Here is a 15,663-nt window from a genome sequence, read left to right as displayed (position 1 = left end):
TTAAGTAGTAAATTTATTATGCCATCATATCGAGCGCTCTTTTAACTTTTTAAATTGTTAACAATATCGATAACCTCTACCTCTTGTACCGAGTCAAAAAAAATAGAGATTCAGGATTTCGACGATCTAGAAATGAATGAAATGAATGATTTGAAGTGAGGATGACCTGTGCAAAATTAGGACCTATGTTTACGAACTAATTTTTGAGATTCTCAGCAATAAAAGCTGTTTCTTGTAAGCATGTGTTTCCGACTAAAATCTCTTAAATATCCTGCTTACTACTGCTTCTAATATTCAAGTGCATGGTTGATTAGGTTACAAGTGTTTTTAATGTCATTTCTATCAAATTCAAATTGTTTAAAGAAGTAATCTTTTTTGCGTAACGTAAAATACTAACAATTGTATTTTGTATAAGTCTTATATTTGTTTTCGTTTGACCCTGTTGGTTAGGACTTGAAATTGTAAAATAATATGTCTACGTTTGTAACAATTATTATGTACTGTATTGTATTATATGTATTGTAAAACAAAATATTCATTTTCCGAATAAATACGAAATACAAATACAAACAGACTCATATATACGACACACGCAACGTACAACAATCAGTATTTGCTAGCTAATCCGAAACAAAATTGGACCCCAAATTAAATTGTCTTTGGTTTGTTATTTCTATCAAATGGAAATAAAAATTGCAATTGTATTGTTCGCACTTGTGTGACCTTTCAGTATTTTGAAGGATTTAATTTCAACAAGCCTCAACCAGTGTATGTCTGTGTGCCTTTTTATAGGTCTATATATGCTACTGGAAACATAAAGTTATATTATTATATGACTGGTAGCGGTTACATCTCTTGTTTTTGTTTTTGTTTTGTTTTTTGTTTTTAATCCATCAAAATTCAATAAGCTCCCCCTCAAAAAAAAATCGGGGGGGGGGGGATGGGAGTAAAAGACGAAAGACAAAGTCAGAAAATTAGAGAGAAAAGGCTTATACCATTTAGTGTCCTGTACATTGGTATAACGCTTATACTTTTTAGTACTCTGTAGATTGGTATAACGCTTATACCATTTAGTGCCCTGTAGATTGGTATAACGCTTATTTTAGTGCCCTGTAGAATGATATTATCTTTTTTATTCATTATTATTTTGATAAGGAATGAATATGACATTTGTAAATATGTTACCTGTCAATTATCTTTTTTATTCATTTATTATTGATAAGGAATGAATATGACATTTGTAAATATGTTATATGTCAATTATCTTTTTTTATTCATTATTATTTAATTATCTTGAATCTTGAATCTTGAATTTTGACAAGGAATGAATATGACATTTGTAAATATGTTGCCTGTCAATTGGTGATTTAAACAATAAAATAAGAATAAAATGCATCCCTGTATGAAAACAATTTCCTGGTTTGTTTTAATTGCTTTGTGTTTTAAGATGAGGTACAAGGAAAGAGAGTGAATGCATGGTCATGTAGAGAGGTTGAGATGATTTTTTTTTGTTCTTGCAAAAGATAGGAAATAAAAAGGAACATTTACCTTTGTTTCTACCAATTAATAACAGAAATTTGTGACTTGATGGTTAATAAAAGATCAAATAAACAAGGATTTAATAGTATTTCCTGTATTTTTTTACGGTCCAGAAATGAAGAAATAGTCCAGAATGGAATAATTTGTTGTTATACACCATAAATATTGCTATGGATCTATGAAGTTGAAATAATCTGAAATATACAGATTAATTTAACAATCTCGATTAAAATAAAGAAATAGGTCACAATTGATCGACTAAAATATCGAGCCTAAATGATTAAAGCAAACATATATTAACGGTTCATCAATTTGTTATTTTTTTAAAAACAAAATCACGAAAAGACGTCGGAATAATTCATGCAACTTGTAGTCATTTCTCCTTCTCGCAAGTTTTGTCCAGTTTTTTTTCTTCTCTATTCGCCAGAAAATTAAGAAAATTCGAAAAGAAATCTCTGAAAAATCCGTTATTTCCTTATGCTTCTATAGCAGTATCTGACATATTGTGGGTAATCTATAGCGGCACTTGAAGTTCACCCAACCGTCTATACTAACAGCCACACAGTTTACATCGGAACCATTGTGCGGAGAACCAGGGATCCAGCCTGAAAGATAAATTTGGTTTCATGATAAAAATGGGATGATAAACTATTAGTCTATAGGCCATTATGCACCCCCCCCCCCCCCCCACTTTCAGGCAAGAAAATTGGTGACGTTTTCCTCTAAGCTGAGACTTTTTACTAGGCCTCGTGACTCTTGCTATTTTCCCCCCATCAGCGGCTGGGATGAATCTAGAAACCCGGAGTGAACGCGCGATCGAGTGGCGTTATCCGCGAGGCCTTTTGGATTCTGGCTTTTACTGCTCCGCATGAATTATTCATAACCAATCAGAAAGGCCATCTCCCAGATGGCTTCGTTCGTGATTCATTCATTATCAAAACATGTAAGAAAAGGTAAAAGACGTAAATAAGTTTTGCTTATGAGATGAACATATATTGAAAGTGATAAATACAAAATATCACATTCAAATCTATTTTACATGCAAAATTACAATAAAATAGGAAGCATTTGATGACTTAAGCTAACGATCATTACTGAGGAGGCGAGATAGCTCAGTCGATAGAGCAGGGGTCTCGTAATCCAGTGACCCCGGTTCGAAACCAAGTCGATGCGCTAGTGCCCTTTGGTAAGGCATTAATTTTCATTACCAGGTCCCTCGGAGAGGACCTAAAGCCGTCGACCGTTTGGTTGCTTACTTACAAGCATCTATGCTTTCTTAGCAGTCAGGTAAAATAACCACCATCACCATATTTGATAATTAGACTTTCCATGTATATAAAATAAATAGGTTTTAGCCCGTACGTAGGTCGATTCATGTTCGTACTCACGTAGAGTTTACTGTGTGTGTGATGGATACTATATGCGAGGATACGCTACCATTTCGGTAGAGAACTCCAGTCGGAAACAAAGGTTAACATAAGAAATTCCAAACCAGATTATAAAGGCCTCTCCGCTGAAGCCACTCGCTCTGTCGTTCACTCGGGTTTTCGCGATTAGTCTCTTTTTGGTCGCTCGGCGTCTAAAGGCCTTGTCTAAAGGCTATACTCTAAGCTAGGACCGTAAGCTATCATAATCTGCCTGTTTACCATAGAATTGGTGGTGGGTGTGGCCTCCAGAGCCGATGCCATGGTAATGCATCAAAAAAATAATGGAACACCGCAACAAATACTACATATTTGTAATTCAACAACACTGAAACAAATCAGAAGTACCTCACTGAAGTTATTTTTGTGGATTTGTGATCCCATGTTGTGTCGGAACGATCGACTTCAACTTTGTAAACCAACTTAGCATCATGCATAATTTACATAAATCCAAATGGCCACATGGATAGGCATATTAAACAGCCCAATACAACATACAATACACAGTTAAAATTTTTGTGAACAAGTTGTTTAAAAGTTTAAACAACTCTTGATTAACGGGTGACCTGATCTAAGAGTTGTTTAAAATGTTAAGCAACTCGAGTTGTTTAAAGTTTAAACACTTAGTTGATCAACATTTTGAACAACTTGTTTAAAATCACAATTTAAACAACCGGTGTTGTTTAAAGACGGTTGTTTAAAACGGAGCTGTTGTTCAGTGGAGGTTGTTTACACCAACTGGGTTGTTTAAAGAAAGTTGTTTAAAAAGGAGCTGTTGTTCAGTGGGGGTTGTTTACACCAACTGGGTTGTTTAAAGAAAGTTGTTTAAAAAGGAGCTGTTGTTCAGTGGGGGTTGTTTACACCAACTGGGTTGCTTAAAGAAAGTTGTTTAAAATGGAGCTGTTGTTCAGTTGGGGTTGTTTAAACCAACTGGGTTGTTTAAAGAAAGTTGTTTAAAAAGGAGCTGTTGTTCAGTGGGGGTTGTTTACAACAAAAGGGTTGTATAATGGGGTATAATTTGGGTTTGATACTCTGAATAAGTGCACCACTACTTCTGGGTCTCCATATAGGTATATGAAGACTAGGGTAATTCTGCAATTCATGAATTAGCGCCAAAACAGTGCCCATTTTGCATGAGCGCGCATGCACGCACGTATAAACTATAGGGATGCATGCAATCCCTATGGCAAGGAATTTAGCACACGTTATAACCGAGTGCGCGATCAGTGCCGCACTGCATGACGCGACGATTTTAAGTCTACCTGTATTCTGACATTTGCGTACAGATACCGAAAATTTTAACTGTGAACTTACGCTATAAATTAAAAACTTCAAAGTGGTTAATAGAAAAGTGATTTCAATTAAGCCATTGAATCCCCAGTCACTTAGAAGCGCGTCGGTAGCTTGGTCGGCCATGATGTTGTGTTGTGGGTTGGAAAGTAATAACTATTAAGCTAAATAAATGTAAGTATAGAGACAAACAAAATGAAGCCTGCAGAAACACGTGTGGTTGCTTTGGTAGTTTAATCCAGACTCAATGTCCATGTGCTTTTACATATGTATCAATCTGTGTAGTCAGCAAAAGACCCTTGCATACACTTGCATTGTGTGTATGCATCTAATATGAATAACAATGAGGTGTGCCTTAACAGCTGCACTGCATTTCTAAGTGGCATGTCAATTTCAATTGCATGTTAGTTTCAAGGAACCTGTTTCTAAACATAACAATGTGAAATAAAGCCTTTAGCCAACACGCACTTAACTGGCACGAGACACATGACGTCATATGTAAACAACACTGTCTAAAAGCTCTCGTATAGTAAATATAGCAGTCATTAAATTTTAAACAACGAATGTTTAACAAAATTACTTCTGTTTCGAGCAACATTGTTTACAATTTGATCAACTGTTGTTTAAGATAGTGTACAACTGTAAGTGAACATCACTTTTTTAAACAGCGTTTTTACTGTGTATGCACCCATCGCTAACAGTGTGGTCAATCTTGCGCAATGAAACATATTATACGATACAATGCGAATTGTATAATTATTATCAATTGTAGCTAGGTAGGACATATATTATGTCTTGCCCCACCGAACTATACGTTATGTATGAAATTCACATTTTGACTAAATGAAATACAATTACCCGTAACAGATGAATGCAATAATTTGTAACGAGGCACGTAACAAAGATTTGTGCTTTGAATTTGATTACATTACGCAAATAGTATATTGGAGCGTCACAATAAACTAATGTTTTTGACACGATCATCAAGATCGGCGGTGATTGTTTTTTTTTGTCATGACCATTTGGGAGCGATGTTTTGATGGAGCTAATAGGGACTTTTAGATTTGCAAGACGAGAACGTGTACTGCTTGGTGTGAAATCCTTTTAGGGCAATGTGACGTCCTTTTAAGGCACTGTCATTGCCTTAAAAGGATGTCACACCTAGCAGTCCACGTTCTCGTCGTGCAAATATAAAAGTCCCCATTAGCGGCCAATTGGGATGACCCTGTCAGGGTATGCATACTGCACAATGTGTATTTCTAGTAAAGCCCTTTGAAAATTGTCAAGTTTATCATTTGGGTAGTCGCGTAACGAGCATGACAATTTAGCCCTTCGTTCTACGTTTTTTGCATTTTGGAGTACTTTTGATCTCACGGGCAAATAACAGTCTGATCTTGATACATTTTATCTCAATGATGCGAGGCAGCGTTCAGTCAATATAGCTCTTAGATCTTGCACAATATTTTGAAGTCGAAATATTCAATGTGCGAGGAAGAATATTCTCCTTTTTTCGATGGTGATTTTTTTTTTTTCTTGAACAATTCCGAACTTATTTGTAGTCTTTACTCATTGTCGTATTTTCTTAATTTAAAAGAAATTCCAGTAGGATGTTCTCTACCCCCCCCCCCCCCGGCCCCTCACAACGATCACCGCCCCTCATTATCAACATCTTTGCAGTTGCATACTTGCGTCAAGGAAGATTTTTGTATTCAATGACGAAGTTTATAAAATAAGGCCGTGTTTTAATGCATAATTATGAAATGAATATTATTAAATTAATAATTGCTTAATTGGTAAACAATTTTTCAACAAATAACGCAATTGAAAAAAAGGTATTTCCCTCTGAGAAACGTGGGCACATTAAAACATTTAATGATTCAGTTCACCACAATGCTTTGAATTATAGGCTGAAATTCAAATAAATCTGTGTCAATATCTGTTTGTTATTTTTGTACTTAATTTAGTTATCGCATTGTCTACATAACGCACAATCGTAAAAGCGTTCCTTACGTAAAAAAAAAAAAAAAAAAGGAGAAAAAAAAATCTTACTGGTTGTATTCGGGACAGCTCCTGTGCCATCTACGTAGTATCCCTCGGCTTGTATGTCGTTTAGGTTGATCCATAGAAGCTTTCCCAAGTGCCTGACGTGTTTTGAACACATTTTCGGCGTCAAATAGGAGAGACGGTGTCTTGTCTCCTGTAGCCGTGCTTATCGGTCTAAGAGAGAGGCAGAAGTCGTGGGCCTCTTGCCAGGATTTCTCCGTATAACCTCGATAGCACTTCGAGGACGTGCATGTCCACTCTGACGCTATAGAACCCAAGGATATTGATTGCTATGTTCTAGTAGATGTTTCATTAAAAAAAGGCAATCACCGAATTTTGTCTCTCCCACCTGTGACCATATTATAATTGTATTAATGTTCCAAAAGAGACGAAAGGAAGCTATTTTTATTCTCTGGTCTCACCTCCACCTTCGATCGGTGGGCGAGACAAAAATTCAGTATAATGTGTCGAGAAATTAGAAGAGGTACTTGTGCGCATTTTATGTTTCAATTAAGATATACTTATCTTAGTTGAAGCCTCGGAATAAAGATCGCCTGCCTATAGTGGCCAGTGACACCTCATTATTGAAGCTAACTCTCTCATTTGAATATCCTTGATCGACTGGTCTGACTCTTTTCATAATAATTTATTCCTTAGCTTTGACAAAACATAAAACAATTCAAAGGTGATCAGTGATAATCAATATCTTCATTCTACACTCGTCACAAATTGAGACACAACTATTCATTTTTGTCCTTAAATTTCCAGCGAAAGTTAGCCAGAATATAAATTCGGAACGATGCTTCACCATGCTCTACATCAAATTATTGGGGTCTATACTTAATGCTATTATGATAATGCAAAACCATTAAAAGTATCCTCTAAAATCAAAAGGAGAGCATCAGTATGAGTAAACAAATGATTCGGCACTCTTTTTTTCAACATGGATCACAATATTGTTATCATCAAGGTACCCCTCCACACATAACACTAAGATATATAAAACTTGTCATCGGTGACAAATGACAGATTTTTTTATAGGCTAGTGAAATCCTTGCTTCTGATTAGTTATCAGCAGATTTGTCACTGATTTTTGTCATTTTTTTTATTGAAAAAAGGCTTTGTGAAACAGGTCCCTGGTGTCCCCCGTCACGGTGGATCTATACTGGGTCATTTAATGTTTCAAATTACAAGATCAACTAATAAAAAGTTGATACCAATTTACCCATAACATTCTAGAACGGTTACCATGATAAATTATAAGAATTTTAGTCTTCTGGTCTTATTTAGTCTCACTTTTCTTTCTGTCTCATAATGGGCATCCACTTTAGAGAAAATTGGGGACATTTGTCCCTTCTCCCATTTTCATATGACATGGAAACGACTATAATTTCCCACTTATTGCAGGAATGTGGAAAATTGATAACCTCACATCAATTTTCGACGATATGGCTGTCATTATGTTTAAAATGATAAAACGAGGAGTAATTAAAAAATGAATGCAATAGTTACTTTTGGGGATCAAGCGAATATCAAATGAGTGTGTTTCAAAAATATTATAAGAAGAAATATGGAATTTGTTAGCACCACTTAATCATTTTTTGCAGCATAAAATTTGTAAAAAAAAAAGACTGTGATTACATACCGACAGAAACGAGGGTGATGTTGAAAGAGCAGTTAGTGTTTACAAGGCCACTGTTGTCGACCACAAAGTAGACGACGTCGATGGAGCTGTTCACTATAACGTTACCTCCAGGTTCATAGTTAGCGAGGATCACTGCAATTCCGGACGCATCACTGGCCGTTGGTGGCGTCCAGAAGATTGGTATGGTATCTGTCAATGTGACAACCGAGTAAATCCGGTTCGAAGGGCAGGATGTTACCACAGGAGGAGTGGTATCAACTAGTACAAGATGAAGACGTAAGTTGTTTATGTTTTATTGTATCTATTCAAACCAGAGGGCTCTGCTTAGGCACTGTTTCCTATATAGAGGGAGTAAGAAGCTACAAGTAGTACAATGGGGCTTTAATATTGTATGGAACGATTACGACTATGAATCCCAATAATATCTCTTCTTCTGCCTCGACGCACCTTTTCCCCTCGACCCCTACGGGATTCAAATAGGCCTATATCTTAACATGATCCATGTACATGTCTCTAAGTATTAACATTACATGTGGCGACCCGACGTATGCTTCAGCGACATTTGCTTCAGGGTTTATTTCCTCAAAAATTAGGGTAGGGTTATAAAAATTGGTTTCAGATTGTAGTAGTGTTATAGGAAGAGCTGTCTGTTCATATTGGAAATTAAGACTTAGACTGGTGCAATTATTGTCACAGAAGCAGGTGTCGTTCAATCAACAGTATCGCACTTTATATAAACAGCTTGAATTAATTGCCCATGTATTTATTTTTCTTACTCGTCCTGACGTTGATGTTGAAGGTACAAGAAGATTCTAGGGTTCCGCTCTCAACGGCAAAGGTGTACACAACCTCAGTTAGCCCGACTGGGAATACATCTCCCGATTTATAGTTAGAAGTACTGATAGCCGATGGTGGGGTGAACTCTACCGACTTATTCGGGGTACCAAGCTCAACGGTTACTTTGATATCATCCACGCAGGCAACAATCATCCCCTGGGTCAATCCAGGCTGACTGATGTCGGTGTCAACTGGTTTAAATATTGATAGATAGTGACTTATGTTAAGTTATATATAGTTGCTAGCGTGAAGTGAAGAATACTTAAGGGTAACCTTCAGTCAAACTTGTCTAAAAGGGCCACTTAAAGGAAACAGAAAATGTGGCTACTGTAGACAGGTTCTCCCTTATAAAAAAAGTACCATGGTAACCATGTTTTTTTTTGGTCCAATTTACCATCCACCATGGTTTCAAACACTGATTAACAAAGAGTCATTAAACAATGTATTTCATTGTTTGGTACCATGATTACCATGGTTACCATGGTGGATGGTAATTTGAAGGTAATAAAAATATGGTTACCAGGGTACTTTTTTGTAAAGGCTACAATACACATTTAAAGGGGGAAAAAATACTTTTTTTGTAGACGAGGTGGCCACTATGAAAGGTTTTACTGTAATTAGTAAGACATGTTCTTCATTTGACTATCAGTTTCTAGAATGAAATACTGAATTCATTTATCGTCAGTCCTAGAAGGACCAATTACCAATTACATCGACCTGTTAAGTCCCAAGACTAGCTCCCACGGCGCAGGTGGTGGTCGATATTCTTCTTAATTTGTAGTAGGTCTATGATGTGAGCCTAGCCTTTGTAGGCCAGTGATGATATATATATATATATATATATATATATATATATAAAAGTGCGAGAATTCTCAACTCTGACATGACAACGGGTGTTCCAGAATATGTATCACATCAACTGAATAAACACACCGACAGCCCAACACACAAGCAAGAACCTGAAAAAGGCCTCACAAGCCGAAAGCTCGTAATAAAATTGTAAAGTACAGCTAGGTCTCACGTTCCTAGACCATTTTCTTCACGCCTATATATATAATAGTTTGTTGCCTACGAGTTGAACAAATATTGCAGGAATGGCTAAGACCATTCGACGTGCAACAGTTGCCGACAACGACAATAAAGGACTTTCACATTCTAGTTGTTCGATCGTCACGCAGCTTAAATTGTTATTTCCTGGGATAACAAATATTATAATATAATTTGTTGTGGACTATTTTATACATAACATTAAGTAAGTAAATCAATATACATGCCGAGTCTCGTTAACGATTTAAAAGATGGAAGAGAAGGAAACAGTTACCAGGGAATCTGCACACTCGACGTCCAGGAGGAATGCCTAGTCCTCTCTCCCTGATGGTGTGTACCATACTGCCATTTGGATGTCCTTTCTTCTGACAAACAAAGAACATTGGTATGGTGTAATTCAGGCCGAATCTGTCCGTACAGCTAGTCTTTGTCTCATTGCTGCTTCCATCCGATGACACGATGAAAGCTGTTTAATAAGAAGATATGAGAAGAGAAGTTCCTACAGTTTCACCTAGATCCTCCCTCTTTAAGATCATTTTAGCCGTCTGTGATGATCTAAATTTAATACAACCTTTTCTGATGTACCGCTCGAATTTTAGGTGTTTTTATTTCATGTTTTCTCTGCGAATCACATTTCTCCTAAAATTTTTGTCTACTTCGTTTTCTCTACTAACCTGACTAAGAGCTGATGATCAGCACGAACACAGCCTTACATTAAAATATTTTAAATATGTGTTTTTTATAACATGAAACTGTTCATCCAGAAAAGAATGATTAAACTACATAATTTGGATAAATAACATACATGATCCTAGACTACAGAGCAACAATGGTTAGGGACAGAGGTTGAAAATTAAGTTGAAAAAGGGAACGCAAAAGAGGATTTTAGAAACAGTGAAGTCGAGGTAACAGAAAGAGAAGAGTTTCCAGGATCTTTAAAACATGACCTCTCAATCCGAGGTTTTTTCTTCTCCATTTTCCAGGCATAGGTAAATAGGTACCTGACAATAGTTTGGAAGACCAGCAATGATAGTGGCGAGGGTTCCCTTGATAAACAAAATTATCGTTACCATTATATCTGTGTTTTTTTAAAATATATATAATGAATATCAAGCCCGTACAAGCTTTTTTTTTAAGCGGGGGTTCTTAGGGTTGCAACTTTGAGCCAGAGGTGAGAGTGAGGCATTGGGAGGGAGCGACCAAGCCCGAGGAATATTTAGCGGCAAATATGCGGGGGCGGGGGGTGAAGGGCACAATTTTTTCTTTTATCAACACCCCTCCCCCTCTTAAGCAAAGAACAAAACAAAAACCAAAAAACTAAAAATATTACTTTTTTTAAGGGGGAAGGGGGGGGGTGGGGGGTGTTTATATAGCGGTCATTACCTAAAGACAAGCATGTTGCGATGACAGGGATGAATTTCAATACACTGTTCTGTTCCATACCCTGTGTTCATGAAGAAAAAAAATATTGTGATTAAATCATTTGTTATTTTATCACACATTTAATTTATTTGTAAAGCTTTCCCCACCATTTCTTAAAGACCGTCAATACTACTGGGCCAGAAGGGATTAGACCACACAGCGAGATCACTTAGAGGTGGCTATCTCATTAACTCAGCTCTCAACTAACATAAGAAAAAGAGGATCATGGGGGACCAACAGGCACCGATTGGGGAAGTTTTCTATATAGAGGGAGCAAATAGCAACAAGTAGGACAGTGGGGCTTAAGAGTTTATTGTAAACGTTTAAAGTGTGTGGTTTCCTCGTGTGAGTAGTCCTGAATAAGGAATCTTCAGAATAAAGGGGATATAAACGAAAACATAACCCAACGGTCCATTTTCGTGAAACCGCAAACTTAACGAAAGTTATACTCACTTAATCCTAAACCTAACCCGCAAAGATCATCTGAGTGTATTAGTCGTAGGAATAATATGAGGAGACAGTTTTTCGCCAGTTATTTACTCACCACTTTGGCTAAGCATCACTAAGAGAGATATCCTTATGATAGGTTGTCGTTATGGTCCAATGGTACCAGCCTGCCGAGAAGAGGACGAAATTAAGATTTCATAATAGTTGTGTTTCACTGAAATGGCACTGAGTTATAACGTTAAGAAAGCCGTAACAAAACAAGCAAAAATGATTAAAAAGATTAGTTAAGGTGGGACACTTTCACGCCATTACAAAGAGCACACCTCAACGGATTTTCAATTTTAGGCAATTTAAATGGATAAGTGGTACGTTAAAGATTGATGAGACACCTTTTAGCTAGACCCTTCCTTAGGCTTTACGGGTTAGTAGAATGAGACCATTGAAAAGGAGCATTTTACTCTGACACTAAACAAGAGAGAGTTCATCGTAACTAAACCTATTGTCAGTTATGGCATCGAAGAATCCGGACCTATTAAATAAATGACCAATACAATAATACAAAGAAATTGGGTTAATTCTTGCTCACCTTGACAACTCAGTAACAAGTGTCAATAATAAATGTGGGTCGTGTTTATTAAAATACCACAGACTCACAGAGGGCAGGCGTTAAAATTACATCTACCAGGTCAAACTGATAAACGTACACTCTGCTCTATAGAAAGAAAAGATGATGAGTGCCTCTTGGTGGATTACCATTCGGTAATATAGGGTAAATGCACTTTGGAAACTGTTTTTCGAAGGTTTTAGGAGCACTTATCTATCGCCAAGGATGCTGAAGACGTTTATAAAGTATTAAAGGTAATACAAAGTTTTGGTATGGGAGTCACCAATTTGGTTTTAATGAACATATTAGAAGCATATGCGATTTTACAATATTCAATGATCGTTGTCGCAGTTGAAATCCAGTCTAAAGTGATGAAATTGTAAATAATAAACTCTTTATGTTGTATAGCTCCCTCTCAAGACTGACATTTCTTTAGCTTTAAAACAATGTTCTTGACTACAATCGGCGACCGATTTCCTATTCCCGTTTAGAAATTATATATCATAATTTCATATTTAGATTTTCATGGTCACAGCTACCATGGAATGACCTTAGGCGCTATTTGGAATATTTAAAATCTACCGGGAGCACCGGTAAATTTTGATTATTCAATTTCTCGAAAACAAAAGTGTTTTAGGGGCTAGATATTCTATTGCTTATAATGCATCCCCAGGGGCTTCAAAATATATCAAATTTTTAAGAGTTACTATCCATCCAATTTTTCAAAATTGTCCCAAACTTTGCATTACCTTTAATAGTACCGTGAGACGCTCAGAGCATTGAAAGAATACATTATACAGTTCAGGTACGCATTTACTACAACTGGGTGAAGAGCCGCAAATGTAGAGCCCTTTGTGATCCACGATCGCGTGACCGTTATCCGTTGGGCCACGAAACGTCTACATCAAATAGTGAAAGATTTCACCATCTACGTACGAAAAAGAGCGAGGAGTCCAAAATAGAGAGGGTGTGTTTTTTGTTGGTGTGTAGCCGTAAGTGTGAGCGTGCACGAGCGTGCCTGCCTGCGTGCGTTCGTGTTTGTGTGTGTGCTAGGTGGGTGAGTGGGTGAGAGATAGAAATTATGGAGTAGAGAGAGACAAACGAAAAGAAACTGTACTTATTAAGGGATGTCATTTTTGTCCATTCACTGAAGTGTTGAATAGGCTACTCCCTTTGAAGTTGCACTATGCTTTAAAAAAATGATTGAATGAAAATGTAATTCCGCGATGAGATATGTAATTGGTTGGGATATTTTATAAACGATTGCGAGTAATCGCAACCTTTTTTAAAAATTGATACCACCCCCCCCCCCCACCCACTCCGTGAACGGAGGGATACCATGCGTGTTCCCAAACTCTCCGGCTCGTAACAAAAGAAAAAGGTCTACCCGTATTGACTTTACACACCGGACTTTTGCTGAAAGGGGGGGGGGGGTGCTGAAAAAGGCTCTTATAACAAAGGAAAAGGTCGACCCGTATTGACTTTACACACCGGACTTTTGCTGAAAAGGGGGTATCGCTGGGAACACGCATATGCGTACCCTAATAAAACACTGAGTGGGGGGGGGGGGGCGGGACTGATATCAATCGCAACTATGTACATAAGAAAGAGGGTACTGCAAACTTGCGATTGGTTTGGATTTGGATCAATCGCACCTCTTTAAAAGACAGGGGCCAGGTCACTGGCATGATGGCAACCAATTCATTTGTTTTCGATAGCATATCTGACAGCCAGCCGGCCGCGATCACTTGTTTTGATGGTTGTAATATAGCTATCCTCTCCAGTGCACAAAAATGTGGACATAATTACCACGTTCTGACAATCGTGATGAACGGAAAAAATAAACAATAACGAAAACAAGCCTTCTTTCAAGAAAAATGGGGAAATTTGCCAGTTTGCCTACCTTGATTTCTCTTCTAACTCTGATTGATTTGAGAGTTTTGGGACGTCCGGTGCGGTGGACGAAGAAAGACATATGGCAGGCTTTACCTGCCGAGTTGAACGTGGTTCCCGTTGGAAAATACAACTTTTGCACCGTTCTTTACAGACAGGAACTGGAGTTGGTCGACTCCCCCCCCCCCCCCCTCACACTCCTTGAACGGAGGGATACCATGCGTGTTCCCAAACTCCCCGGCTCGTAACAAAAGAAAAAGGTCTACCCGTATTGACTTTACACAGTGGACTTTTGCTGAAGGGGGGGGGGGGGGTGCTGAAAAAGGCTCGTATAACAAAATAAAAAGGTCGACCCGTATTGACTTTACACATCGGACTTTTGTTGAAAAGGGGGGGGGGGTCGCTGGGAACACGCATATGCGTACCCTAAATAACGCTGAGTGGGGGGGGGGGACGACATCTTCCTCACAAAACTAGTCTTGGTAAGCTTATTTCTTATTTACCGATAATAATGATATTACAGTTGATGCAATCACACCTTTCCACGCCTAAAATTATGTAAGTACGATTTTTGCTGTTTGTTTGAATCCATAAACGTGCATGATCCCGTTACAAGTAGCATTAGTTATGTGTTTAGTAATCGTATGTTAATATAATAGTAGTAAATGTGTATTCTGCGAGAATACAAATAATTCAGGAAGGAATTCTACGATTTGCAGAATGAATATGATGAAGATACATTTAAATGAATTTTCAAAAACTTACTGTAAGCTAGCCTATAAACCCTTCGAATATTTGAAATAATAGGACTCATCTCCAATAATAATTATGGTGATCACTATTTTTTTTGTTTGGCCCTCGAAAATTTGAAAAATCATGGGGGGGGGGGGCTATCTCAAAAAAGATAAATTTAACGTGTTTTTACACGTTGTTTTCCTAGGGGGCCGGGTTTTTATGTTCCATGCAGCTCCCTTCCTATTGTAGATAATGACCTAACGTCAAAATGTTTTTCCCTTCAAATGACAATGTGGATACACGCATAAAATCAGTTTAGTTCATTCAAGAAAAAGGACAGATCTTTACAGGCGCGGATCCCCCCACCTGGACTTGTTTTTATAGAATTTGTTGTAGTTAGTGCTCACACTACCCCCCCCCCCCCCCCCACACTGAGCTAAAAACGGTCTGCGCAATTTACGAATTCCCGGGGGCAAAAATGAAGAAAAAAAGTGCTCTTACCTCCCCCCCCCCCCCCCCCCCCCCCCCCGCTTATTCAGTTGCCGGCTGAGTCATTTGCGAAAAATTGTATCAAATCCTGGACCAATTTTTTTTTAAAAGTGCTCTTACCCCCCCCCCCCCCTAAAAGTCCCTATTATTAGTCAGGATGAACAATGTCCTATTTTTTGGCAAAGAGGGCTTCGTGAAACGCTTATCGGACAACAAGCTTACTGGCGCTGATCCAGTTATCCAAGGAG

This window comes from Strongylocentrotus purpuratus, unplaced genomic scaffold (genome assembly GCF_000002235.5).
Source record: "Strongylocentrotus purpuratus isolate Spur 01 unplaced genomic scaffold, Spur_5.0 spur5_scaffold_2, whole genome shotgun sequence".
In the NCBI taxonomy this organism is placed as follows: Eukaryota; Metazoa; Echinodermata; class Echinoidea; order Camarodonta; family Strongylocentrotidae; genus Strongylocentrotus; species Strongylocentrotus purpuratus.
This window is presented reverse-complemented; position numbering follows the sequence as displayed.